Raw genomic sequence first — 23,357 nt, forward strand, 5'->3', positions numbered from 1 at the left:
ATTTTCAGATTTCCTATGGAAACACGGTCCTAACTATAACTATCTACTGGCGACCGCCAGTAGATAATATATATATAGATTTATATATATATATAGATTTATAGATATATAGATATATATATATATATATATATTTCCTTACCTTAGAATATTCCCCAGGTGTCAGACACTCGCTGGAAAGTGGACACAACCAACTCACTATACAGAGCAATGGCACGCCTGGTTGAGCTCCTACAGGCTTTTCGGGGGATGTCCATGCTTACCTTATGGACATGCCCTTCGATGGCACCCATTTCTTCGGTGAGAAGACCGATTCAGCGATGGATTGCTTTAAAGACAGCTGAGCTGCTGCCAGGCCCTTGGACCTCCCCATGGCCTCTCGTCATTCTGCGCCTCTTCTTCCAGCTACATCCATTCTCGCTCACCCACCAAAGCCAACAGGCTCCAAAGTTCTTTCGTGGCAGCGGACATGGTTCCCACAAGTCCCATGGGACAGCCATCCAGAGGTCGATATAGTATAATGGCCATAGTGGGCAGCGGACGTTTTCCCAGTGGGCCGCCAAGGTGGGGCACAGTTTTGGACACCTGTGGATCTGTTTTTGTTACCGGGGCCCACTTTTGCAGTATAGATGCAATATTGGCCCCATGTAACAAAAGCAGCAGCCTTTGCGACGGGAATGGTATTTCCAACTAGCTCCCCCCCCCAAACCATCCCCCCAGCAGGGCTGGCCGAGCTGTTTGCCAGGGCTGGTTTCAGACCTCTGGCCGTGGATGGAGGACCACCCCTCCCTGCTTGGTGAGGAAGAACAGGCTCTTTTGGCAAAATGAGCAATCAAGAGGGTGACTGCATTAGAAGTAGGTCGTAGTTGCTTTTCCCGCTACTTTCTGGTCCTCAAGAAACATGAAGGCATCTGCCCTCTTCTAGACCTGCTCCCTCTCAGTATCTTGCTGAAGAAGGAGAAGTTTAAGATGCCGATATCAGTTCATGTCCTGTCTGCCTTTGACTCTGGAGACTGGGTGGTAGTGTTGGACTTGCAGGACACCTACTTTCAGATCCCCATCCTGAATGCCCACAGGTATTATCTGCGGTTCATGGTGGGCCACGAGTATTATCAGTTTGCTGTGATCCCCTTTGGCCATACCAGCGTCCCTCTGGTGTTCACCAAGGTGATGGCTGTGGTTGCAGCACATCTGCAGATGTGAGGAGTTCCAGTCTTCCCCTACCTCAACGACTGGCTGTTGAAGTCAGGATTGCCCCAGGCAGTTGTCTCCCACCTACAGACCTTCTGCATTCAGGGCGATCACTATGAACAGGTCAATTTCACACCTGACTCCCTCTCAGATGCCCCCTTTCATCCGGGCGGTTCTGGACATAGTGTCGTTTCAGGCCTATCCTCAGCCCAGGATATTTGGTCTATGATTTTGATGTTTCAGTCTCTATCTGGGATTTTAGTGAGACAGACTGAGGCTGCTAGATCTCATTGTCTCCTGCATCCTGTTGGTGACACATGCCCATAGGCATAACCTGGCTCTGCTGTAGAATCTGAAGTCTCAATGGTGGGGCGCAGCATCGGCGGAATCTCTCCGACCTGGTCCAGATATCGGAGGGAACTTCAAAAGTCTTGCAGTGATGAGTGACGTACTGCGATTGGTTCAGCACCAGACCCCTCTCCCTTCCCTAACCAGAGCTAACTGTAGTGACAGATGCGTCACTCCTGGGTTGGGGCGGCCAACTGGGAGAGTTGGACATCAGATGACTCTGGTCTCTGGCGGAGTGCCAGTTCCACATCAGCTTGTTGGAGCTGAGAATGATCCGATTGGAATTGAAAGCCTTTCTTCATTCCATCAAGGGAAGGCTAGTTTAGGTATTCACAGACAACAGCACCACCATGTGGTATTGCAGCAACCAGGCCGGGGTTGGGTGGTGGACCTTGTGTCAGGACGCCCCACATCTCTTTACATGGCTGGAACGTCTGGGCATTTCCCTGGTGGCTCAACATCTGGGGGACTCGCTGAACGCCAGAGCAGACAAATTCAGCCATCGGTGCCTAGTGGATCCTGAATGGTGTCTCCATCCGGAAGTGGTGTAAAGATCTCTTGACAGATGGGAAGAACCTTGGTGAGATCTGTTCATCACCACTGAGAATGCACAATATCTACACTTCTGCGTGCTGGAGTTTCCAAGGTGGCTCTTGGTCTGGGGTCCTCTAGGTCTCTAGTGGAGCTCCAGCCTCCTCAATGCCTTTTCACCGATATCACTCCTGCCCAGAGTTCTCAGGAAAATCAGGAACAACTGGGCACAAGTCATCCTTGTGGCTCCAGATTAGTTCACAGAGAGTATGGTATCCAGTACTCCTGAGCATGAGTCCTCCGATCAGGCTGCCTCTTCGGTAGAATCTACTGTTGCAGCAGCTGGGCAGGGTCCTGTGTCCAAATCTATGCACGCTCCGCCTAGATGTATGAAGATTGAGCAGCGGCAATTGACAGTTTTTGACCTCCTTCCTGAAGTCTTTGGTGTTATTCTGGTAGCCAGGCGCGTCTCTCAACCAAGACAGTATGCGCCTGCTGTTTGGACAAATTTGTTGCTTGGCGTGCCCCCAAAAATGTTAATCCCCGTTCTGCAACCTTGTCTGAGGTTTTGTTGTTTGTTGTCTCATTGACTAAGCAAGGCTTTGCTCTGATCACTGTTAAAGGCTTCCTTTCAGCCATATCTGCATTCATGCGGTTGCCAAATAAGCCATCCCTCTTTAAGTCACCAGTTATGACTCGTTTTCCTAAAGGACTACAGCTTATATTCCCTCCAAAACCTTTCATCATGCCCCAATGGAACCTGAACTTTGTTTTATCTTTCCTGATGTGTGTGCCTTTCGAGCCCTTATACAATTGTCCTCTTCGTTTGTTAACCATAAAAACTGCCTTTCTGGTGGCCATTGCATCGGCTAGGAGGGCCAGTGAAATACACACACTATGTATTCCCCTTACACAACATTCTTCCCAGAGAAACTGGTGTTGAGCAATCGTGCCTCTTTCCTGAAGAAAGTAGTAACACCTTTTCATATAGGCCAGACCATCACCTTGCCTACCTATTTTGTTCCACCTCACCCTTCCAAAACGGAGGAGAGACTCCACCGCCTGGATTCAAAAAGAGTGTTGTTGCTCTACATTGATCTTGCCAGAGAATTATGAGTAGATGATGAACTCTTCATTGGGTACGTTAGAAAGAAGACAGGGAAGACCGTGCACAAATGGGCCATCTCATGATGGATTGTGCTCTGCATTAAATTCTGCTACATACTGGCAAAGAAGCAATCCCCTGAGGGCTTCTGTGCTCATTCCACCAGAGCCAAGGCTGCGACCACTGCGTTAGGTCGAGGAGTCCCTGCCGTTGACGTCTGTCAGGCTGCAATGTGTGTGTCTCGCCACACGTTTACCAAGCACTGCTGCTTGAGTAGTCAGGTCTGTCGTGGCAGGCATTTTGCCTGCTCATTCCACCAAGACTTCCTTGTCGAATCTGTTTGCAGACCCACCTCTAGGGAGGTATTGTTTGAGTATCTATTCTAAGGTAAGGAATCTGCGGTTAGAACTCACTGTTAGATGAACAAGTTACTTCTCTTCAGTATCACATTATCTGGTAGAGACTGTTTAGCTGCAGATTCCTTACCAACACTCCCTTCCTCCCCTTATAAGGTAACACTTCTAAGGTCCTTGGTGTCTGTACACTGGTACATCAGCAAACTACATGGCTCCTCACTTCTGGCTTGCGAAAAGAAGCTGATACTAGTGCGCTGGGGTGGCGCCTAAATTGGCAACGTGTATGTGACTTCCAGCGCCGAACAACACCATCTGCCGGCACGCAGAAGTTATACGCGTAAAGTTTTCGAATCCAGACTGACGCCTGGGGAATATTCGAACGTAAGGAATCTGTGGCTAGATAGTCTCTACCTGAAAAGTCTTTACTGAAGGTTATGTAGCTTGTTCATTTAACATTACACATGGGTAAGCATTGATAGTAGGAATGTTTTCCACTTTGAGTGGTAGGGGGACAGCTTGTTGTAGATGGGAATGGTGCTGTATTTCTAACATTAAACCTATCCTTGTGATACTTAACCATGTACAACTTAGTGTTAGTTTTGTTTTCTTCAGCACTCCCTTCATCCTTTGCTCAGTCAAATCCAAATCGTATCTAATATAAAAAAATATTTACTGGAAAGTGGTAAAGATGCTAGCAGCAGCACTCCTCCCCCATAGTTTCCTTGAGGGTATGGTAACCAGAAGGAGGCATGGAAGAATACTGGAGGCACTTCATGGTGTGATGCATAGAATTATAAATGGCATCTTTCAGTAACAAAGTTTGTTTTAATCAAGTAACACCAAAGACACCAAGAGTGAAGCTCGAGTTGTGTATGATGTCACTTGAAACACAAAGTTAAACAACACTCTAATTTGCAGCAACATTTACAATTTTCTATTGTGTATGTGTCCACCCATCCACTCTCTTTAAGCTGAGCACATGGATGATTTGCGCTAGCAGAGTGGGGTCATGGTTAGCCCCACTTAACATGACCTTGCTTTTTCACAACGCTCTATGCCATAGTTAAAAATATATATTAAGGGTGTATCAGGCATCCGGCCACCATTTCCCCACTTCCTTAAAAGTGCTCCATCCACGAAGGGGCAAACCTACTTCGTACCCTGCCCCCTTCTGCCGCCTTCAGTTGGTCTATCTTCCCTGGCAATTATTTTTTATTGATTTCCACTCATCTTCCGAATAACTCTTCTGTCCCACTCCCATCCTGAATGGCATATTCCCAGATGCAGAGAGTGACTCCATCTGAAAGAGACACGTTAGTGATAGATTCCTTACCTTAGAATATCCCCAGGCATCAGACTGGATCCGGAATGTTTTCGTCAGCAGTACCCCTGCGGGTCGGCAGGCGTCGTCGTATGGCTCCGCATACGTCGCTGGCGTCGTATCCGCCGAGATGATGTCATCGGAGCTACTGAGACGCGCCCAAGCGCGCTGACGTCAGTTCTTTCTTTTTCCGCGCAGCGACGCAGATCCGAGAGAAAGCGGTACCCATTGTTAAAAGTTTTAATTTGGTTTCTGACAACCTCTTTGTCGTGTACTTGACTCCTGGTGCTATAGAAGTGCCTGGGTTTAAGTCCTGTAGCCAAAAAACCAAAACAGTTCAAAGCAGGGGGGTCTAAGGGAATTTTTTCAGACTACAACAAGATTTATTTCCCATATAATATATCGAAAAACAGTACGAAATCTTGGGGTCTATGTACAAAACATTATGAAAAGTGTGCCTAAGCACTACTAAGGCTTGATAAGCCTCACAGCACCTAAACAATGACTATGACTCACAGCAAAAAACTGTGGGCATATCCCTTTAAAGGACGAAATCCCTCACTCACCAAAGGTGACATGCTTCATCATTTGGGATTCTCCTCCCAAAGGAAAAACCTAGTTCCTTTGGGGGCTACAACTTCCTCTCTACGAGGAAGGAGCTCAGGGATGTTTTCAAATGTAGGTGGAGTTGACTAAGTCCACAAATGATGAGCAATAATAATGTGAGAGAGGGTGCAGCGCAAAACATAAATGAATGTGAACAAAGTGTAATTAAAACTAGCTAGAGAGCATAAATCATATGCTTTATTCTAATACATTCTCTGCCAGAGTTAAAAAAACAGTGCACCAGCGGTATAGATTTAAACCGCTTGGGTAGAGTGAAACGTAGTGGTCGAGTGAAAAGTAGTGGTCGACATGTTTCAGCCTGTAGCCCAGTCGTGGGCAAAGCTTTCGTCAGGACCTCTAATAGTGCTGCTGCATAAATGTGTAAGTGATGTGAACATAAATGGATACAAGAACAGGAACTAAATCAGTCTGTCTGTTCTTCTAGGCAACGTTACCTACAGGGAAGGAAATGGACAAAACACAGAATAATATGCAATTCATCTGTGATGCTATTGTGCAGTGCCAAAGGTAAAGTGCTGAGAATGGCAGTACAAATGCCAAACTTACCCGCAAACGGCTGGGTAAGTAACCCACCTCAACCTGGCGACAGCTCAGGAGGGGGCACTGCTCTAGAAAAAAGGATGTATAAACCATTAATTGGTCAACCTATACATAGATCACAAGGAAAGCATTGCTCCAGTCATAGACCTACTATAGCGATTCTATCATGAGCATGTAGTGAAAAAACAGGGGAGCCACAGTGAGAGAGTCCAACACAACAAATCAATGGCTATTCGTCGCCAATAAAAATCAATAATCAAGAATGGTAATCAATTACCAAGAATAATGTCTCAGAGTGGCTCACAAACTAGAGTCTAAACAGCAGAACCACTCTAAACAGAGTCAAAAAGTTAATAAAGAATACGGATATTCAACTGAAAATGATGTATTTAGTGGCAACATGAATATCATGATCATAACGCTAAAGCTATTATGCCGTTAACTTTGCATACTAAGAAATCCTAAACAGGCATTCTCTCTTAAAATTATTCTCTCTTAAAATTTTCTAGTCCAAGAATAATGAACAGTGTGCCACGACCTGTATACTGCCAACGCATATGGCCATTGGTAAATAATCAAAGAGATTTACAAGATTTAAAAAGATTTAGCCCAACAAGCATCGTATTGTCCTTATTGCAAGCTGGAAACTCGTCTCAGACCTATTAAACCCAAAGCGCCTCATAGCACTCACCAGTAGAGCAAGCTAGTAGAGCAGACTCACAACTACTCGGGCACTCACCTATCCGTCGGTACTCCGGGCTTGAAATGAGCTTGTGACCGGAGGTGAGTGTCCTGTGTGTGGTTGCGTTTAAATACTGGAAAAATGTACTGCCAAATAAGAACCGGTGTGAGGCACTCGTAAGAAAAGATCTATCGCGCATGCGCTAAATGGCAACACTATCTAAAAGCGCAAGCGCTGGGTCAAAAGCTGACTGGCTATGTATAGAGCGTGCGCGGCATTGAAGTGTAGTGTGATATCTTAATAGCGATGGCAATAACTGCCGCAATACCAAAAGGGCCAAAATGATCACCCGCCACGAGATAAAACGGCACATCAGATCATGATATAAATTAATATGCCCAGAAGAACATAAATAACAAATATGCCAAGAAAGACCAAAACGGTTCTCTGTCATAAATGTAAGACCTGCAAATGAGAATAAATTGTGGGTCAATATCAATAAATAAATTGAATCACAATCACCTATCTGTAACGGTAGATAAAATAAGCTGGAATCTAAATCCTGAACATAAACTCATCATACAGCAGAGTACCATGTTTGAATTAGGGTAGTGTAAAGAATAAAACAGGACTGCGCAACCTACAGACGCTGGTTATAGGGAAACCCACGGGATCTCATCATTCAAACCCATAAGATCTGTCTTCAATTTGTGCACCCACCATTGTTCCCGCCTGAGTAGAAATGTAGATACATCAACGATGTGCCTGGGAACAAATGGTTTCTCTAAGACAGACCAGAGGAGATCTTGTGGGCCATGTTGGGCTGTCAGGAAATGATTGGTCAACCTCGTTGAGGTCTTCTTGCATCTAATAGCACTCTTGTGCTCAAAAATACGGGTCTTGACCTTTCGTGTGGTCATACCCACATAGCGAAGGGAACAGGGGCATGTTATAATGTAAATCAAGTTCTCATTGTTACAGTTAGTATGAGTCATCAGTACCCATGGCCTAGGGGAGCCAATCTCAATCTCAGTTGTATGGGTCGTCTGAGAGCAGACTGCACAAGAACCGCAAGGAAAGTGACCTCGCACTGGGGGTAAACCCCATAGAGTACTCTGTGTTTCTTCTCTATCTTTGTGTGGTCGGGTATGTACTAACCGATCCTTGATGTTAGAACTCCGCTTAACGGATGGGGTAATGGTCTCGCATCAATATTCAAGATCTTCCAATTAGATAAAATACTTTTCTTGATCTTGTGGGAGAAGCTACAAAATGTGTTGATACACGTGAGCCTATCAGATGACTCTTTGGGAATTGTAGACTCTAGTAGAGCTGCCCTACTGTTGTTTGCTGCACGTTTCATGGAGCTCTTAATGAGTTTTTTGGGATTCCGTCTGGTTTGTAGTTGAACAGACAGATTCTCAGCATGCTCTTTATATTTAGCCATGGTAGAGCAATTCCTCTTGACCCGCAGAAATTGACCGAAAGGTAAATTAGCTCTCAGAGATTGCGGATGGAAACTTTCATAGGCTAGAAGTGAATTCTTGGCCATGGGTTTTTTGAAAAGCTCCGTACTTTAACCACCTTCCATAGGAGAAATCATGATAGCCAAGAATGGTAAGTTCGTCTTACTGTATTCACAAGTAAAATTCAAGTACTCATTCCTACCATTTAGCCACTCTTTAAAATCAATGATAGATGGAAGATCACCTCTCCAAATCACCAGCACGTCATCAATATACCGTCTCCATAGACGGATATGATCTCTATATGGATTGTTAATGCTGAAGATATGTTCCTGTTCAAAAATGTGCACATAGAGATTAGCCAGACTGGGAGCAAAATCTCTTCCCATAGAAGTTCCAGACACCTGCAGAAAAAATTGGTCCTCGAACTTAAAGAAATTCTCTTTCATGGCTAACCTGGCACAATTGCCCGGGCCCTTCTCGTCCCTCCACGCAGGCGGCTGCCTCGTCGGAGGTCGGGTCGGCGCCGATCCTTCGCCTTCCGGCTCCGGCCCAGCTCTGATCCCCTGCACCGTGTGTTGTGACGGATATCGCCCCGGCGTCTCCTCCGGCGCCTCCTCCGACGCCGGTTGGCGACGGTGTCCTGCCTCAGGTTGCGGACTCTACGACGCCGGGCCGACGTCAGATCGTTGACTCGTCTTCGGACGCCTCCTCTTCTCCAGAGGTTCGGCGGTTGCTGGTGTCATCCTCGCCGGAGGCAGGCCGCCGTGTCGTGGCTTTTTCCCCGACGTCGTCTAAAGGCGGCTCCTCGCCGTCTCCACGACCGTTGTCTTCGCCGGAGGAGCCGCAGGTTCCCCACTCCTCGGTCCCTCTTCCTTCTTTCCGGCCTTAGCCCTTCCTTCCTCCGGTTGGTTTGAGGGATGGCCGCCTTAGCTTGCAGCCATCGCCTAACGAGGAGCTGCTTTCCCCTCCGCGGGGCCCTACAGAGGCGGGTGCGGTTTTCGCCTGCGCTGTTTCCATGGCTGTGGGAATTTTGCAACAGAGGTTCTGATATACCGCAATCGTTGAATACAAGACGCACTGAGAGTACGCGGTGGTGAGTACACCCCAATTCCAAGGTACAATTTTTGCTTATAATTTAACTTGGTTCTGACGAAGTTCCGATAAGGGGAACGAAACGCATATGCCATCTGGCATGATGGATCAGCAGGATGCAGGAGGCCATGAGGCCCAGCAGCCTCAAGGTCTTCCTGACCGAAACCCAGGACCAGGGCCGAAAGATTGTAATCATAGCCCGAATGTCACGGACTCGCTATTCGGGAGGATAAACCCGAAACTGCGCCGTATCCAGAACCGCTCCGATGAAGAGGAGCTTCTGAGAGGGAACCAGGTGCGACTTCGGCACGTTGATGGAAAATCCCAGCAAATGCAGGAGGTCGGCCGTAGTCTGGAGGTGGGAGACGACTGCCTGGGGCAAGCCCGCCTTCAACAACCATTCGTCGAGATAGGGGGAAGATAAACCCCTGATCTGCGCAGATGAGCTGCGACCACCGCCATCAGTTTCGTGAACACCCGGGGGGCGCTGGTGGCTGAAAGGGAGCACGGTGAACTTAAAGTGCTCGTGGCCCACTGTGAACCGTAGGTAACGCCGGTGGGCTGGCAGGATGGGAATATGAAAATAAGCATCCTGCAAGTCCAACGCTACCAGCCAGTCAAGCGGGTCTAGAGCAGACAAGACCTGAGCTAGCATGAGCATCTTGAACTTCTCCTTCCGGAGGAAGCGATTGACGTTCCGGAGGTCTAAGATAGGGCGCAGACCTTTGTCCTTCTTCGGAACCAAGAAGTAGTGGGAGTAACAACCACGACCTACTTCTGGCATCGGAACGCGCTCGATGGCCCCCTTGGCCAAGAGGGCCATAACTTCCTGCAGGAGAAGTGCCAAGTGTTCCCCCGACATGCGGTGGTTTTGAGGTGGCATGGCCGGAGGGGTAGATTCGAAGGGGAGGGAATAGCCCCTGCGGACTATTTGCAGAACCCACCTGTCCGAGGTTATGGAGCGCCAGTGGGGAAGGTGATGGCGAATCCTGCCACCCACTGGCATCAGGTGGGCCTGAAACAGGACTAGGAAGGTTTAGAGGCGGCGGCAGGGGAGGTAGCGGACTGACCCGTCCGCTGTCCTCTGGACTCACCACGGCGGGTCCCACGTCCGTGGCTGCGCTGAGACTGCGCAGCCTTGCGGGTCTGAAAAGAACACGCCTGGGCGCCCCGACCATGGCCTCGAAAGAACCGAAAAGCAGACCCCGAGGGAGTAGGCGTGGTGGCGAGACCCAATGACTGGGCCGTAGCCCAAGAGTCCTTAAAGCGTTCCAGGGTGCTATCCGCCTTATCACCAAAGAGGCGAGTACCGTCAAAGGGCATGTCCAACAGGGTGTTCTGGACATCCCCAGAGAAGGCAGTAGTTCGGAGCCAAGCCTAACGACGGAGAGCCACAGTTGTGGAAAGTGCCCTACCGAGAGAATCGGCCGTGTCAAGCCCACAACGAATAGTACATTTTGCAGCATCTCTCCCTTCGGTAATGGCTTGGGAGAGAACCGCCCGTGCTTCCACAGGGCACTGAGGCAGCACCTGTGCTACAATGTCCCACACAGAATGGGAATAGCGGCCTAGCAGGCACGCAGTATTTACCGCCCGCAACCCAGAGCTGGCAGATGTGAAAATCTTTTTCCCAAACTGCTCCAGTTTCCTAGATTCCTTGCCCGGAGGAGCAGAACGGAACGCACTAGGCGAAGCAGAAGCCTGGACAACCAGACTCTCAGGCGTCGGATGTTGTGTGAGAAAGCAGGGATCACCCAGCGTCGGGCGATGGTGGCGCGCCACACCCTTGTCTACAGGGGCTCCTGTGTAAGGTTTAATCCAGGTGCCCAACAGGATATCAGTAAGTGCTTCATTGAAGGGCAGTAATGGCTCCGCAGAGGACGACTGCGGCTGCAGGACCTCAGTCAGGAGATTGGTCCTGATAGGTACAGAAGGGAGCTCGAAGTTAAGAGCCTCAGCTGCCCAGCGCAAAACCACAGAAAAAGCCCTGACCTCCTCCATGGCCACGGAAGAAGGGGACAGAGTACCAGGGTGTGGAGAGAAATCCAGATCCACTGGACCCTCCACATCGCCTTCCCACTCAGGCTCATCCTCACATTGAGCTGCTCCCAGTATTCCCATTTGTCCACCGGTTGCTGAAGGGGCAGTAAGGACGCGGTGCCCTGGGCTAAAGTGTGACTTCATCCCTGGTGCTGCCTCCACTTTTCTTCAAAGTTTTATCTCTGGATTTCCAGTGAGACCTAACTGCAGCAGGTCCTGGAGACGTTGTGGCACAGGACTTGATTATTTAGTGGACGTTAAAATGTATGTGCTTAACATATAGTCAGCTGCAGGATCATTTGTTTTTTGCCTTTCCCTCCTTGCCATCTGTGTTGTCTCCCCCGTCGCAAAAGGCCCGGTGGTTAGATTCCTGGGGACGCAACATCTTCACCTCCTCCAGTGCTGCCTTGCGGGCGCTTAACACTCTGTGTGTTGGCCAGAGCCACTTCTTGCTTGTGGGATTCGGCGGAGTCCCTTCTGTCTTCTGCTTCTCAGGAGGGTGCCTGCGCGTATCTGCGGTACCATGTGTTGGATGGCCGGGAGCTGGCGGTGTTTATTCTTAGCTCGGCTCTGGATATTTCTGAGGTGCTTGGTCTCACCATGGGTGCATCAGCGGCCCTCCGTCACCATGCTTGGCTGCGGGATAGTGTTTTCCCTGAGAACGTTAGGGAGCGGCTGGTTGACCTCCCCTTCGATGGCGCCCCTGCGGATTCTGCCATTCAGCGGTTCCTTGCGGGGCTTCGTCCTCCTCCTCCTCAGTGAACCTGGATGTCGGTCTGTGTTCTGGGAGGTGTTCTCCCACTGTTTTCTGGGGCCTAGTAACAAGTAGCCCCGGCTGTGTGTTCTGTGTGGTTGGTGTGCATTCAGGGTCCTTCGGTTGGCCCTTTGGTGCTTTTGGCTGCTGGTTCAGCCCCCCCTTTTTTGCCTTGTGGTTTTGGCTGTTGGTAAGCCTGTATAGGTCCTGGTATTGGGCCTTTTGTGTCGTCTTTATTGGCTGCTTGGTAAGCTGTCTGCAGGTTTACCCGCAGGCTTTTCTGTTTGTCCTCTACTGTGGAATCTTTTCCTAATAGGTGTTCCCATGTTTTCTTGGGACGTAACATACCCTATGTGGGGTACTTGTAGCTATTACATAGCTTGTCATGTGCTGGGGAGGTGTGGTCACACTTTTAGGGTTCCTTGCACTCCTTGGCAGTACGGTATATCGCTGGTGCGGTCTCTTTGACATAGCGATACATCATTTCTGGTCAAAGCTAAGGAGCACCGGTCATGCGCGATCTCCTTACGCTCAGTTTCTTCATCTGTTGTTTTACTACACTTTTTTTTTTTAATGTTGCGGTTTAGGTGCAGTTTTTGCCTTCCGCCCGTTGCAGTTTGTTTTGATTGCGCCGCCCTCTCTAACTATTTTGGAACAGCAGTAATGGTGCATGTGCTCGCTTCTCGGAGGTAGACCTATGGCTGTCCCACTGCCACTCCTATGCTGCAGTCGGAAGCTCTCTCGCCAGGGAAGGGTCCACCACATCACCGCCCGCTCTTCATTGCAGACACCAGCTTCTTCGGTCACGGGGCTTCCTCCTTCTCCCATTAGGTGGCTGTACCCTCCGGCCAGCAACAACTGCCTGCCACCGGCGCTGATGTGTTCTCGGTTTCGCCACATTGGTGATCTATTTCCTGTCCAGTCCGACACTTCATTGGCAGAGGGTGAACAGCGAAGAGACTTGCCTGGAACCGGGAGGCAGAAGCGCCAGCTGAGCTGTTGATGGCTCTGACTCCTCGCCAAGCTCCCTCAGGCAAGCGCACGCGAGGCCCAAAACTTACACGAGCAATTACCATTGCTTATGGTACACAGAAACGCCAACAGGACAGCAGGACTACAGAGACCAGAGGCAGCGGAGGGCAGTGTCATCACCAGCAGCCCCTCCCCCTAACCGGCGGCGGACTACAAAGCGACCTCGCGCCTCCCGCTTCGCGGGACGCGCAGCGTATGGTACACAGAAACGCCATCAGGACAGCAGGACTACAGAGACCAGAGGCAGCGGAGGGCAGTGTCATCACCAGCAGCCCCTCCCCCTAACCGGCGGCGGACTACAAAGAGACCTCGCGCCTCCCGCTTCGCGGGACGCGCAGCGGGACACGCCGGGCTAAGCCCGGGCAAAGGGCGGGCCGTCTACGGCCGTCCAAGGCCGATTGAGGCCGGGCTGGGCCACACCTCCTGTCGTTGACACCAGAGCTGCAATACCAGACTGAGAGATAAGCGATTTGAACACTATTTGGTTATCTCGGAATATAGGGGGTTGTTTTTATTTAGTTTTCTATCTACATTTAGTGGTATTCATTGATATTCCAATTTTTCACTTATCTTTAGTTTTGGTCTACTTCTGTACCGAAGTTTTAGTTAGCTACTAAACCGCTATGGCTACAAATCTCATAAAACCTAGGCCATCCCTGGTGGGGGGTTCAGTTAGGGGGACCTTGGACCATTTTATAACCAGAGCCGCTACCGTTCTAGAAAATGAGATTGCCATTACGGAACGCCGTCTATCAATGGACCCGATCTATCAGAAGCGTTCGTCCCTGGGCCGTATTCAACAGGCCCGTTCTCCCCCATCAAGGACTATTGATCTTGATCCTAGGGACGACGCTGGTCCTTCTTTGCAACAACATGACTTAGTAGAGATAGCGCCTGCCCCAAAGGAAACCAGCCCATGTGTCTTATCTCCTCAATTACTAACTGTTAGCTCCCCCGAGGATTTAGTTCCAACCTACAATGCTAAGACACTCAAGAGCAAAGCTGTTAAAAATAGACCTTCTACATCTAAGTTATTAGTAAAAAAAAACTCCATTGCACCTTATAAAAAACGGAGAAAACAGTCCCACTCTGATTTGCTCAAACCTTTGCCTCACCCTAAGTTGACTATCACACAAAGTAGACCTCCAACGCCTTTAACAGACCCTCCTACATCTCCTTTCTCAAATTTGCTGACTGACATTGAACAGTTGGTAAAATCCCTGCTGTTTCCTTTAGTGGAACGAGTTAAGAATATTGCGACTCAATTAACATCCTTGGAAGCATCGCACGCGTTACTTGTCGCACAAAACAAGGACCTTTATTCTCACTTTTGTAAAAACATCACTGTGGCCACTGTGCCCCAACCCTTTATCCAATCTACTACTCAGCTCAATACATTAAACCACATAGAGGATATAGTTGTACCTACCCCCGCACCTGAGAAACAATCCCTCGACACAAAGGCCCCTAGAGTCGACCAACTTTCCACTCCTGTAGTGCCCCTAGGTAATAACATCAACCGACAGCTTGCCCCGGATTATAATTTGGATAAAGGCTCCCATATTGACCTGCCCCCCGAAGCGGCCCCTTATGTAGTGACTCTTACGGGTGTCCCAGTACTTGCTCCAGGTAAAACCGAGAGATTCCAAGAACTTAAAAATAAAGTTGTACATTGGTTGACACAAAATAGACCACTTCCCCCTGAAATTAATGGTGAAATACTCCATGTGAGGAGATTGAATTGGGTTGGCACCAGACCTAAGGACATCCAGGGTGACATCATTATTATTAATTTTAGGGACCGTAGGGTCTTACCTCATATTGTGGACTGGTACTCGCCGAGCAGGGGCATGGGAATTTCAACGGTTGATTTAAGTTATTTCTATCCTCGTTCTTTGTTGTTAAACCCCACATTTTCACGCCCCCTACCGAGGTTGAACCCCGAGGCTCATCACTTTTCCCTTCCGACCTCAAACAGATATACCACTCTTTCAGGCTTGGAAGAACAAGATTGACTTCTCAACCCTGTGTCCATGGCTGACAACCCCCCTACTGTGAGTCTCTTACCAACTACCTTGAAGCCCGATAATTTTACCCCTGAGCTTAGCAATACATCGCTTATTGACAAATCTGGGTGGGAGCTAACTACTGATATCGTTCCACATTCCCCAATCTTAGAGTCACCGTCTCCGACTGACAGCCGGATAACTAACCTTTCTCTTAATCATACAGCCCATAACAATATATCAACCTCTATAATTCCTTTGCAACCCACAGAAATTAACGAGACTTCATTAGAATCTACGTCCAGAATCACTGGCACCACTGAACCCACGCAGGGTGATACGGTTTTGTCTTGGAACGTGGCAGGTCTCCTCGACAAATTGACTAACCCAGCTTGGACTCAAATCGTTTCCTGTTATAGCATTATTTGCTTACAGGAAACCTGGACTACCACTGAGCTCCATCTCGTAGGGTACCAGACCTTCCATACCCCGGCATTTCCCAGTTCCCATGGTAGAAGTAAAGGGGGACTTTCAACTTATATCTCTGTGAATTGTTGCTTAAAACCAATTCTTAACACAGGGACCTTACATTATCAGCTTATTACTTTATCTGGTGGCTCTATTAAAAATATAATTCTGGTCAATTTTTATAATAATATTTCAAGCTCTCAATTAGATCTGGTGCTCAATGGCTTAAAAAGTGACCTAATTAAAATAGAGTCCCAAAATAATTCCGACACCCTAATCATTATGGTGGGCGACTTCAACTGTTCCTTATGCTCTCCAAGTATTAAAGGTACCTGTGGAATGTCAGTCGATATGGACGACCCTTCTACTCATTTCCGTCACTCTAAATTAGGTGATCTCTTAAATGATATAACATCTCATTTCAACTTATCTTTCATTAACGATTTATGTCTCCCACCCAAGCGCTTCAAACCTACTTACAATGGGAGAGGCTGTCATACCACTATTGATTATACACTTATATCCGTCAGGTATTCAGGAATGATTATTAATTGGGAGACCCTTGACACTGCCATTAGCGACCACTATCCTATAGGGTTAACTTTAAAGTTAACCCCGCTCATTAATGACACGGTCAGGCCGAATCCTCTCTATTCTCCTCCCTTACACACAGGATCCACCATGGGCCTCTTTCTTAAATGGGATAAAGTGGTCCCTCTGACTTTTCTTAACTCTCTGGTCAACAACGTATATGACCATATTCAAATTTGTTTATCACTAACCGAAAACCCACAGATAATAACTAATTCCTTTTCCACAATTTTGTCTGAAATAAAAACTCTCCTTGCACGAGTCCCAAGGAAACCTCAATTATCCATCCATGGCTGGTTTGACAGAAATTGCTCTAAAGCTTTGCGACTTTTGAAAGCAGCTCTGAAATGTAATCCTAGGAACCGCTTGGAAGTTCAGCAAGCTAGACATAACTATCATCGCATCCGTCAGGCTAGACAAAACCAGCTGAAGTCGGAGGCCTGGTCAGCGCTTGTGGAAGCTTCTGAGAAGAAGGATAACACTGCCTTCTGGCGGGCAGTTAATGCCCCCTTTTTTCGACTTTGCCACCCCCCGATACTGGATTCAGCCATAACCCCTGAAGCTTGGGTCAAACACTTTAGCACCCTATATAACCCTCGGGATTCCGCTAACCAATCGTGTGAGTGTGAAAGTGACCTTAATTTTCCCTGTGATCCAACTACTTTTTTTCCTTTAAATATTCTTTTTCAACATTCTGAAGTACTGATGGCCTTAAAAGCCAGCCCATCTGGGAAAGCCCCTGGCCCGGACTGTGTCCCAATAGACGTTTTTAAAGCACATCCTGACCTATGGGCTCCATTGCTCACTAATGTTTTAAACTCGTTGAATAACATTGGCTTTATTCCCACTTGGCCTGAGGCAGTTGTCGTCCCAATTTTTAAAAAAGGTGCAAGGGATAATCCTGCAAATTATCGCCCAATTTCACTTTTAGATTCCCTTATGAAGGTAGCTGGGCGAATTATCTTAAACAGAATACAGGATTGGCTAAGTGAACAAGACATCATCTCTAATGCGCAATATGGTTTCAGACAAGGCAAGGGTACAATTGAACAGGGCCTGAATTTAACTCTTATAATAGCAAAATATACCCAGGCCAAAAAAGGTAATCTTTTCATAACCTTTGTAGACCTTAGCTCTGCATTTGATTGCGTTGACCATAAACAATTATGGGATTCTCTGGTTGAGATTGGTTTAGACCCCCCCATTCTTTCATTCATCAAAGAGCTGTACAGGGACGCCTCGGCCCGCGTGAGATATGGTAATAATGGGGAATGTTCTGACAGGTTTTTTATCAGGCGAGGAGTCAGACAGGGTTGTATTTTAGCTCCTTTACTTTTTACTCTTTATATCAACTCTGTTACCCATCACCTGAATAGAACTTACCACGATTATCCGACAATAAATGGCAAACCTGTTCCCATCCTCCTCTACGCGGACGATGCTGCAATTATGTCCCAGACACCTATCGGTCTACAAAGGGCTGTCAATGCCTTTACTGATTTTATGTCAAGAAAAGGATTGAATGTTAACACCTCTAAAACTTATACCATGTCCTGTGGCCTAGGGATTGGAAAAAAATCATGCACTATTTTTCTGAAAGGTAACAAATTGGAAAACATCGATAGCTTTCCTTACCTGGGCATTACTTTTAACAAGAGGGGCACCTGGCGAGCTGCGGCTCAAGCGAGAGGCTCAGCACTCTCTAAAGCCATAGGGGCCTTGACCAATTTTTCGAAAAAACTGGGGGGTCGACCAATAAGCCCTTTATTGCAGATCTACCAGGCGAAGTGTATTCCAACTGGCACCTATGGATCCGGGATCTGGGGGATCGAACCCGTCGACCAAATTCAACGTCTGGAGAACGCCTTCTTACGCTATCTCCTGGCCGTTCCTCCCGGCACCTCTACTCACATGGTGCACACTGAACTGGGCCTTAAGTACATTATGGATATGATTAGATCCTCGCCCCTCTTGTTATGGCACAAAGTCTGGACCAACGAAGAGACACCTTTTAACAGGGAAATCATTAAAGATTGTCTAAAACTGAAAGATGTTAAGAATATTAAATGGTTGAACTATGTCAAGAATTTGTCTAGCTACATAGGGCATTCTGAATTTTTTACTGACCCTTCAACCTTAGCTAATATACCAAAACCAATGCTAAAGCAACTTGTCTTAACTTACTGGAGCTGCAAACGATGGTCTCTAGAAAATCAGAAAAGTTCTGTTGTGGATTATCAAAAATCAACCACCCTGAGTGGTATACAGCACTATCTACTCTTAGAACCATCTCCGTATACGCGCATGCTCCTGTCTCGTTTTCGCACTAACACCTTTTTTAGACTTCTAACTTTTCCTACTTTAAATTGCTGGTCCAGTGATTTATCAAAGTGCCCTTGCGATGACCTTTCAACTCAATCTAACATTCACAGTATTTTGTTCTGCAGATTTTACCAACACCCAAGAGCTATTTTTCTGAAACCACTGCTTAAATCTTGGGGAATTAGGTCATGTAAGGAGGCCTACCAAAAATTGATATCCTTGGATACACCTTTAACCTTAGCAGCTGTCTCATCTTATCTGAAAATGTCGCTGAGGGTGCGGTTATCAATGCAGGCTTAAGATGATATATGCCTTGACGTTCTGATCCTGTATTCATATTTTTACTAATTTTATCATTTTCATGATTTAAATGAATTTTACTGTTTTTAAATGATTTTATATACATCCAAGTGTATGTACTTTTATGATATTGAAATTATATATCGAATAAAGTCTACTTATCTATCTATCTATCTATCTATCTATCTATCTATCTATCTATCTATCTATCTATCTATCTATCTATCTATCTACGGTACCATGTGTTGGATGGCCGGGAGCTGGCGGTGTTTATTCTTAGCTCGGCTCTGGATATTTCTGAGGTGCTTGGTCTCACCATGGGTGCATCAGCGGCCCTCCGTCACCATGCTTGGCTGCGGGATAGTGTTTTCCCTGAGAACGTTAGGGAGCGGCTGGTTGACCTCCCCTTCGATGGCGCCCCTGCGGATTCTGCCATTCAGCAGTTCCTTGCGGGGCTTCGTCCTCCTCCTCCTCAGTGAACCTGGATGTCGGTCTGTGTTCTGGGAGGTGTTCTCCCATTGTTTTCTGGGGCCTAGTAACAAGTAGCCCCGGCTGTGTGTTCTGTGTGGTTGGTGTGCATTCAGGGTCCTTCGGTTGGCCCTTTGGTGCTTTTGGCTGCTGGTTCAGCCCCCCCTTTTTTGCCTTGTGGTTTTGGCTGTTGGTAAGCCTGTATAGGTCCTGGTATTGGGCCTTTTGTGTCGTCTTTATTGGCTGCTTGGTAAGCTGTCTGCAGGTTTACCCGCAGGCTTTTCTGTTTGTCCTCTACTGTGGAATCTTTTCCTAATAGGTGTTCCCATGTTTTCTTGGGACGTAACATACCCTATGTGGGGTACTTGTAGCTATTACATAGCTTGTCATGTGCTGGGGAGGTGTGGTCACACTTTTAGGGTTCCTTGCACTCCTTGGCAGTACGGTATATCGCTGGTGCGGTCTCTTTGCTATGGTCTTGGCACAGCTTTCGTTGCTCCTCGGTCTGTCCTTCTCCAGGTTCGCTACGTCGCTCGTCCAGTCTGACCTGCTGTCTGCGGCGTGGTGTTGTGGCGCTTCCGCCCTTCTGTCTGGCGCTTCGGCCTGGTCCTCTATCTGGTGTTCCAGAGGGCCTGGCTTCCTTTGGCTGCTGTGTTCTGGTTGACGGTCTGGGGCCGTCCTCCGTCCTCTCTCCTTTTCTTCTGCCTGGTCCCACTTCTTTCATGGGTTCGTGGGTGTTTCAGCACCGGCCCCTCCCTTAGGGTGTGTCCTGGCCCTTTCTGACCTCTATCTTCGGCTTGCGCCTGGCTTGGTCTGGTGCGCTGCTTCATGGTGTTGCCTGCTGCTGGCTGCGCCTACCTGCTTGTTCTGGTCCACCGTTGTGGCCCTTAATGTGTTCCCTTGTGCCCCTGCCTCTGGGGCTTTATGCATCTGTGCTTTTCTTCTGACGCCTGCGCTATTGGCGGTGGAGCGGTTCCTGCCTTCTCCGCTGCTTGCGACCGCTGTGTGTTCGGCTGTTTCCCATCACTGTGTGTGCTTCTTACGATGGGCCCTGCCTCCGGTTCTGCCTCTTCTCCCTGGGATTGAGGTGCTTCTTTTGTTCCTTGTGGTCCTTCGGGCGCTGTCTGCCCCTGCGAGGTGTTGGGCTGTCCTCCCTTACTTGGGCGTGGGATCTCCTGGCCTTCCCTTCTGGTTCCTGTGACATGTCCCCTGCTGGGGTCCTGTGTCTCTCCTGCTGGGGAGGCTCTCTCGCAGGCCCTCCTCTCTTCTGGGTATGGCTAGGGTATCTATTCTACGTTAAGGAATCTGCGGCTAGATGTGCAAGATACTTACCTCCGGTAACGATGTATCTGGTAGAGACGATTCTAGCTGCAGATTCCTTCACGACCCGCCCTTCCTCCCCGTTCTGCGAGGACCCTCAGCTTGGTTTCCTGTCCTCGCCTCCCTCTGGGTGGCTTGTCTTCTGTGTGTGTCCTCTTCGCTTTCTTCCGGTCAGGCTGTCCGGTTCTGCTTGATTGTTTCAGGGATGGTTGGTTTCTGCGTGTCTTTGCTTCCCTCCAGCTGATTCCTCCCCAGTGTAGGGGCCTTCTTTTGCTCTTTTTTCCTCTGTTTGTTTGGAGCTTCTGATCCCCTTTCGGTCCTCTGCGTTGGGGATTCTTTGCCTGTTCTTTGGCCTCCTGCTCCTTTCAGGGGATATGGCCCTCCCTGACAGTGTAGTCTGGGGGTGGATTGCTGTTGCTCCTCTGTTCCGGTCTTGTGGCCCTTCACTGTGTGGTTTGTGGTTCCAGTCTCTCGCTCTCTCTTCTGTTTCGGCATTCTCACATACTTGTGCCTCCAGGATAGCTGTCGCCTTGGCATGGCTGTTCCTCGGAGTGGTGCTCTGCTCTTTCCCTCTTATGGCTTCGCTGCTGTGGCCTTCTGGTACTTTAGTGCCAGCTGGTGCTATCGCCTTGGCTTGCACAGTTGTTCCTCAAAGTGGTGCTCTGCTCTTTCCCTGCTATGGCTTTGCTGTTATAGCCTTCTCGTACCTTGGTGCCAACTGGTGCTGTTCCTCACCCTTTGTCTCTCTCTGTTTTGTTTCTCTGATTTTTTGCGCACACTGTTCCCATGCTCTCCTCAGTTTTGTTGTGCCGGCTCCGCGTTGTGGTGCGGAAAAGTTCTCCGAAGCAAACTGACGTCAGCGCGCCGGGGTGGGGCTTATGTCACCTCGTTGACGTGACGCCCGCGGAAGACGGCGGGGCGGAGTCGCGTGGTGCCGCCCCCCAGCGCGCAGAGATGCTGGGACAAGAAAAGTTTTCCGGGTCCAGTATTACGCCTGTGGATAATTCTACATTAAGGAATCTGCGGCTAGAATCATCTCTACCAGATACATCGTTACCGAAGGTAAGTAACTTGTACATTCGTGTTTTTCCCATCCCTCGCTCTCCCTTTCTTTCTCGCCTTGGGGTCCCTTACCACCCCTGCGTTCAATTGATTTGAGGTCTATTAGCTCTGCCACCTTTTTTTAAATCTCTTATTGGGGATACAACGTTTCTTTCTGCTGATGTCTTGTGGTCAATTGTCCTAGCTCCTATGTTCCGGACTTGTTGTACTGCACGTTATACATTAAGGTTGCGGACTTTCTGTAGTCTGCCATGATGTTGTTTACATCTTCATTTACCTCCCAGGGTAGTTGGCCTTCTTTTTTGTGGGGTTGCTTCTCAGAGCGGTGCTCTGCTCTTTCCCTTTACTAGTTACCAATATACAGTGCCTGGCACTTTCCTTTATGGTGCTGTTTTTCATCCTTCCATGTCTTTTCATCATTTTCGCACACTGTTCCCATATTCTAACAGTCTTTTGGTGGTGGCTCCGCGTTGCGGCGCGGAAAAGTTTCTCCGAAGAAAACTGACGTCAGCGCGCCGGGGGGGGGGCATATATGGCTCCGCTGACGTCACATCCGTGGACGAAGTCAGGGCGGAGCCGTTCAGCGCCGCCCCCGGCGCGCAGAGGAGGTGCTGCGGAAAGTTTTCTGGATCCAGTCTGATGCCTGGGAATATTCTAAGTTAAGGAATCTGCGGCTAGACTATGTCTCTACCAGATACATCTTTATCGAAGGCAAGTAACAGTACTCTGCCACTAGTCGTGAGGACTGCATGCGAGTCAGTGCCTGGTCAGGCCTGAAAGCACTATACAAAATGCAAGTAAATAGCATAAAGTACAATATTTTTTAATAAGGCGCCCCTTCCACTTCACAAAAGGCTGCATCTATTACAAGGCAGTACAAAGCACACTCTCTTACTTACTTATCTGTTCACATAACTTGATAAACGTAATGCAGAAAAAAGGCGTCACTTGAAGGGTTGCAGACACCCCTCAGAAGGCAGCTTAAGTGTACGAGAATGGAGTGCGGCCCCCTCACCCCTCCTGCACTGACCTCGAACTCCTTACACCAGGAACAGTGCATGCTGCCTGTGCCAATTAACTTCCGGTGTGATTGCTGGCAACTAAATGGATAGCCATATGTTTCCGACACAAGATGCATAACAAATAATTATCTAACGAATATTTTTTGCACGTAAAACAGGTATAGAAATCCACTCTGCGCAAGCTTTTTCCTCAGTCCCATCCTAGGCCCCTGTGATGCTTAGAAGGAGAAGTTTAGCGCGGTTTGCGGGGAGGGGCGCCGCTGGGAATTGGGAAAGCAGGAAATGCTCCAAGTGGGAGTCGGTTTGTCCAGAGATAAGAGAAAGTGCCACTGTGACCAAAACCGGTGGGCCATCCCGCTGCCTGCAATCCCAGGAGATTAGCGAATAACAAACAAAACAAGCAGCTGTGTCTCTGCAGATCTCCATATGCTCGGGGATAGGGACAGAGGGAGGGGGAAACAAAAAGTGCATACCCAGTAATTAAAGGCCACAGTCTACAGTCGCAAGTAAAAGATCCAGTCCGGGTGGGCGGGGCCAAAAGTGGACAGGGCGGCAACAAGGAGGTACTGAAAAGCCTCCTTAACAATAGAATGCCAGCGTTTAGCCTAAGCTATGATGCAAGCCAATGGGAAGAGGGGGCGGGGCCTCAAGTCACCTTCCGAAACCGTATTGATTACAAGAAGCCCTCGCATGGCGAGACAGTGCATACG

At 48.4% G+C, this 23,357-nt stretch overlaps 1 protein-coding gene across 5 annotated transcripts in view; it reads left to right on the forward strand.

Moving 5' to 3' along the window:
- DNAJC13 (DnaJ heat shock protein family (Hsp40) member C13) overlaps positions 1 to 23,357 on the forward strand; it is a 1,667,846-nt gene that overhangs the window by 1,218,546 nt on the left and 425,943 nt on the right. The gene's annotated exons all lie outside the window — the stretch shown is intronic.

Source organism: Triturus cristatus, chromosome 10, assembly GCF_964204655.1.
Source record: "Triturus cristatus chromosome 10, aTriCri1.1, whole genome shotgun sequence".
Lineage (NCBI taxonomy): Eukaryota > Metazoa > Chordata > Amphibia > Caudata > Salamandridae > Triturus > Triturus cristatus.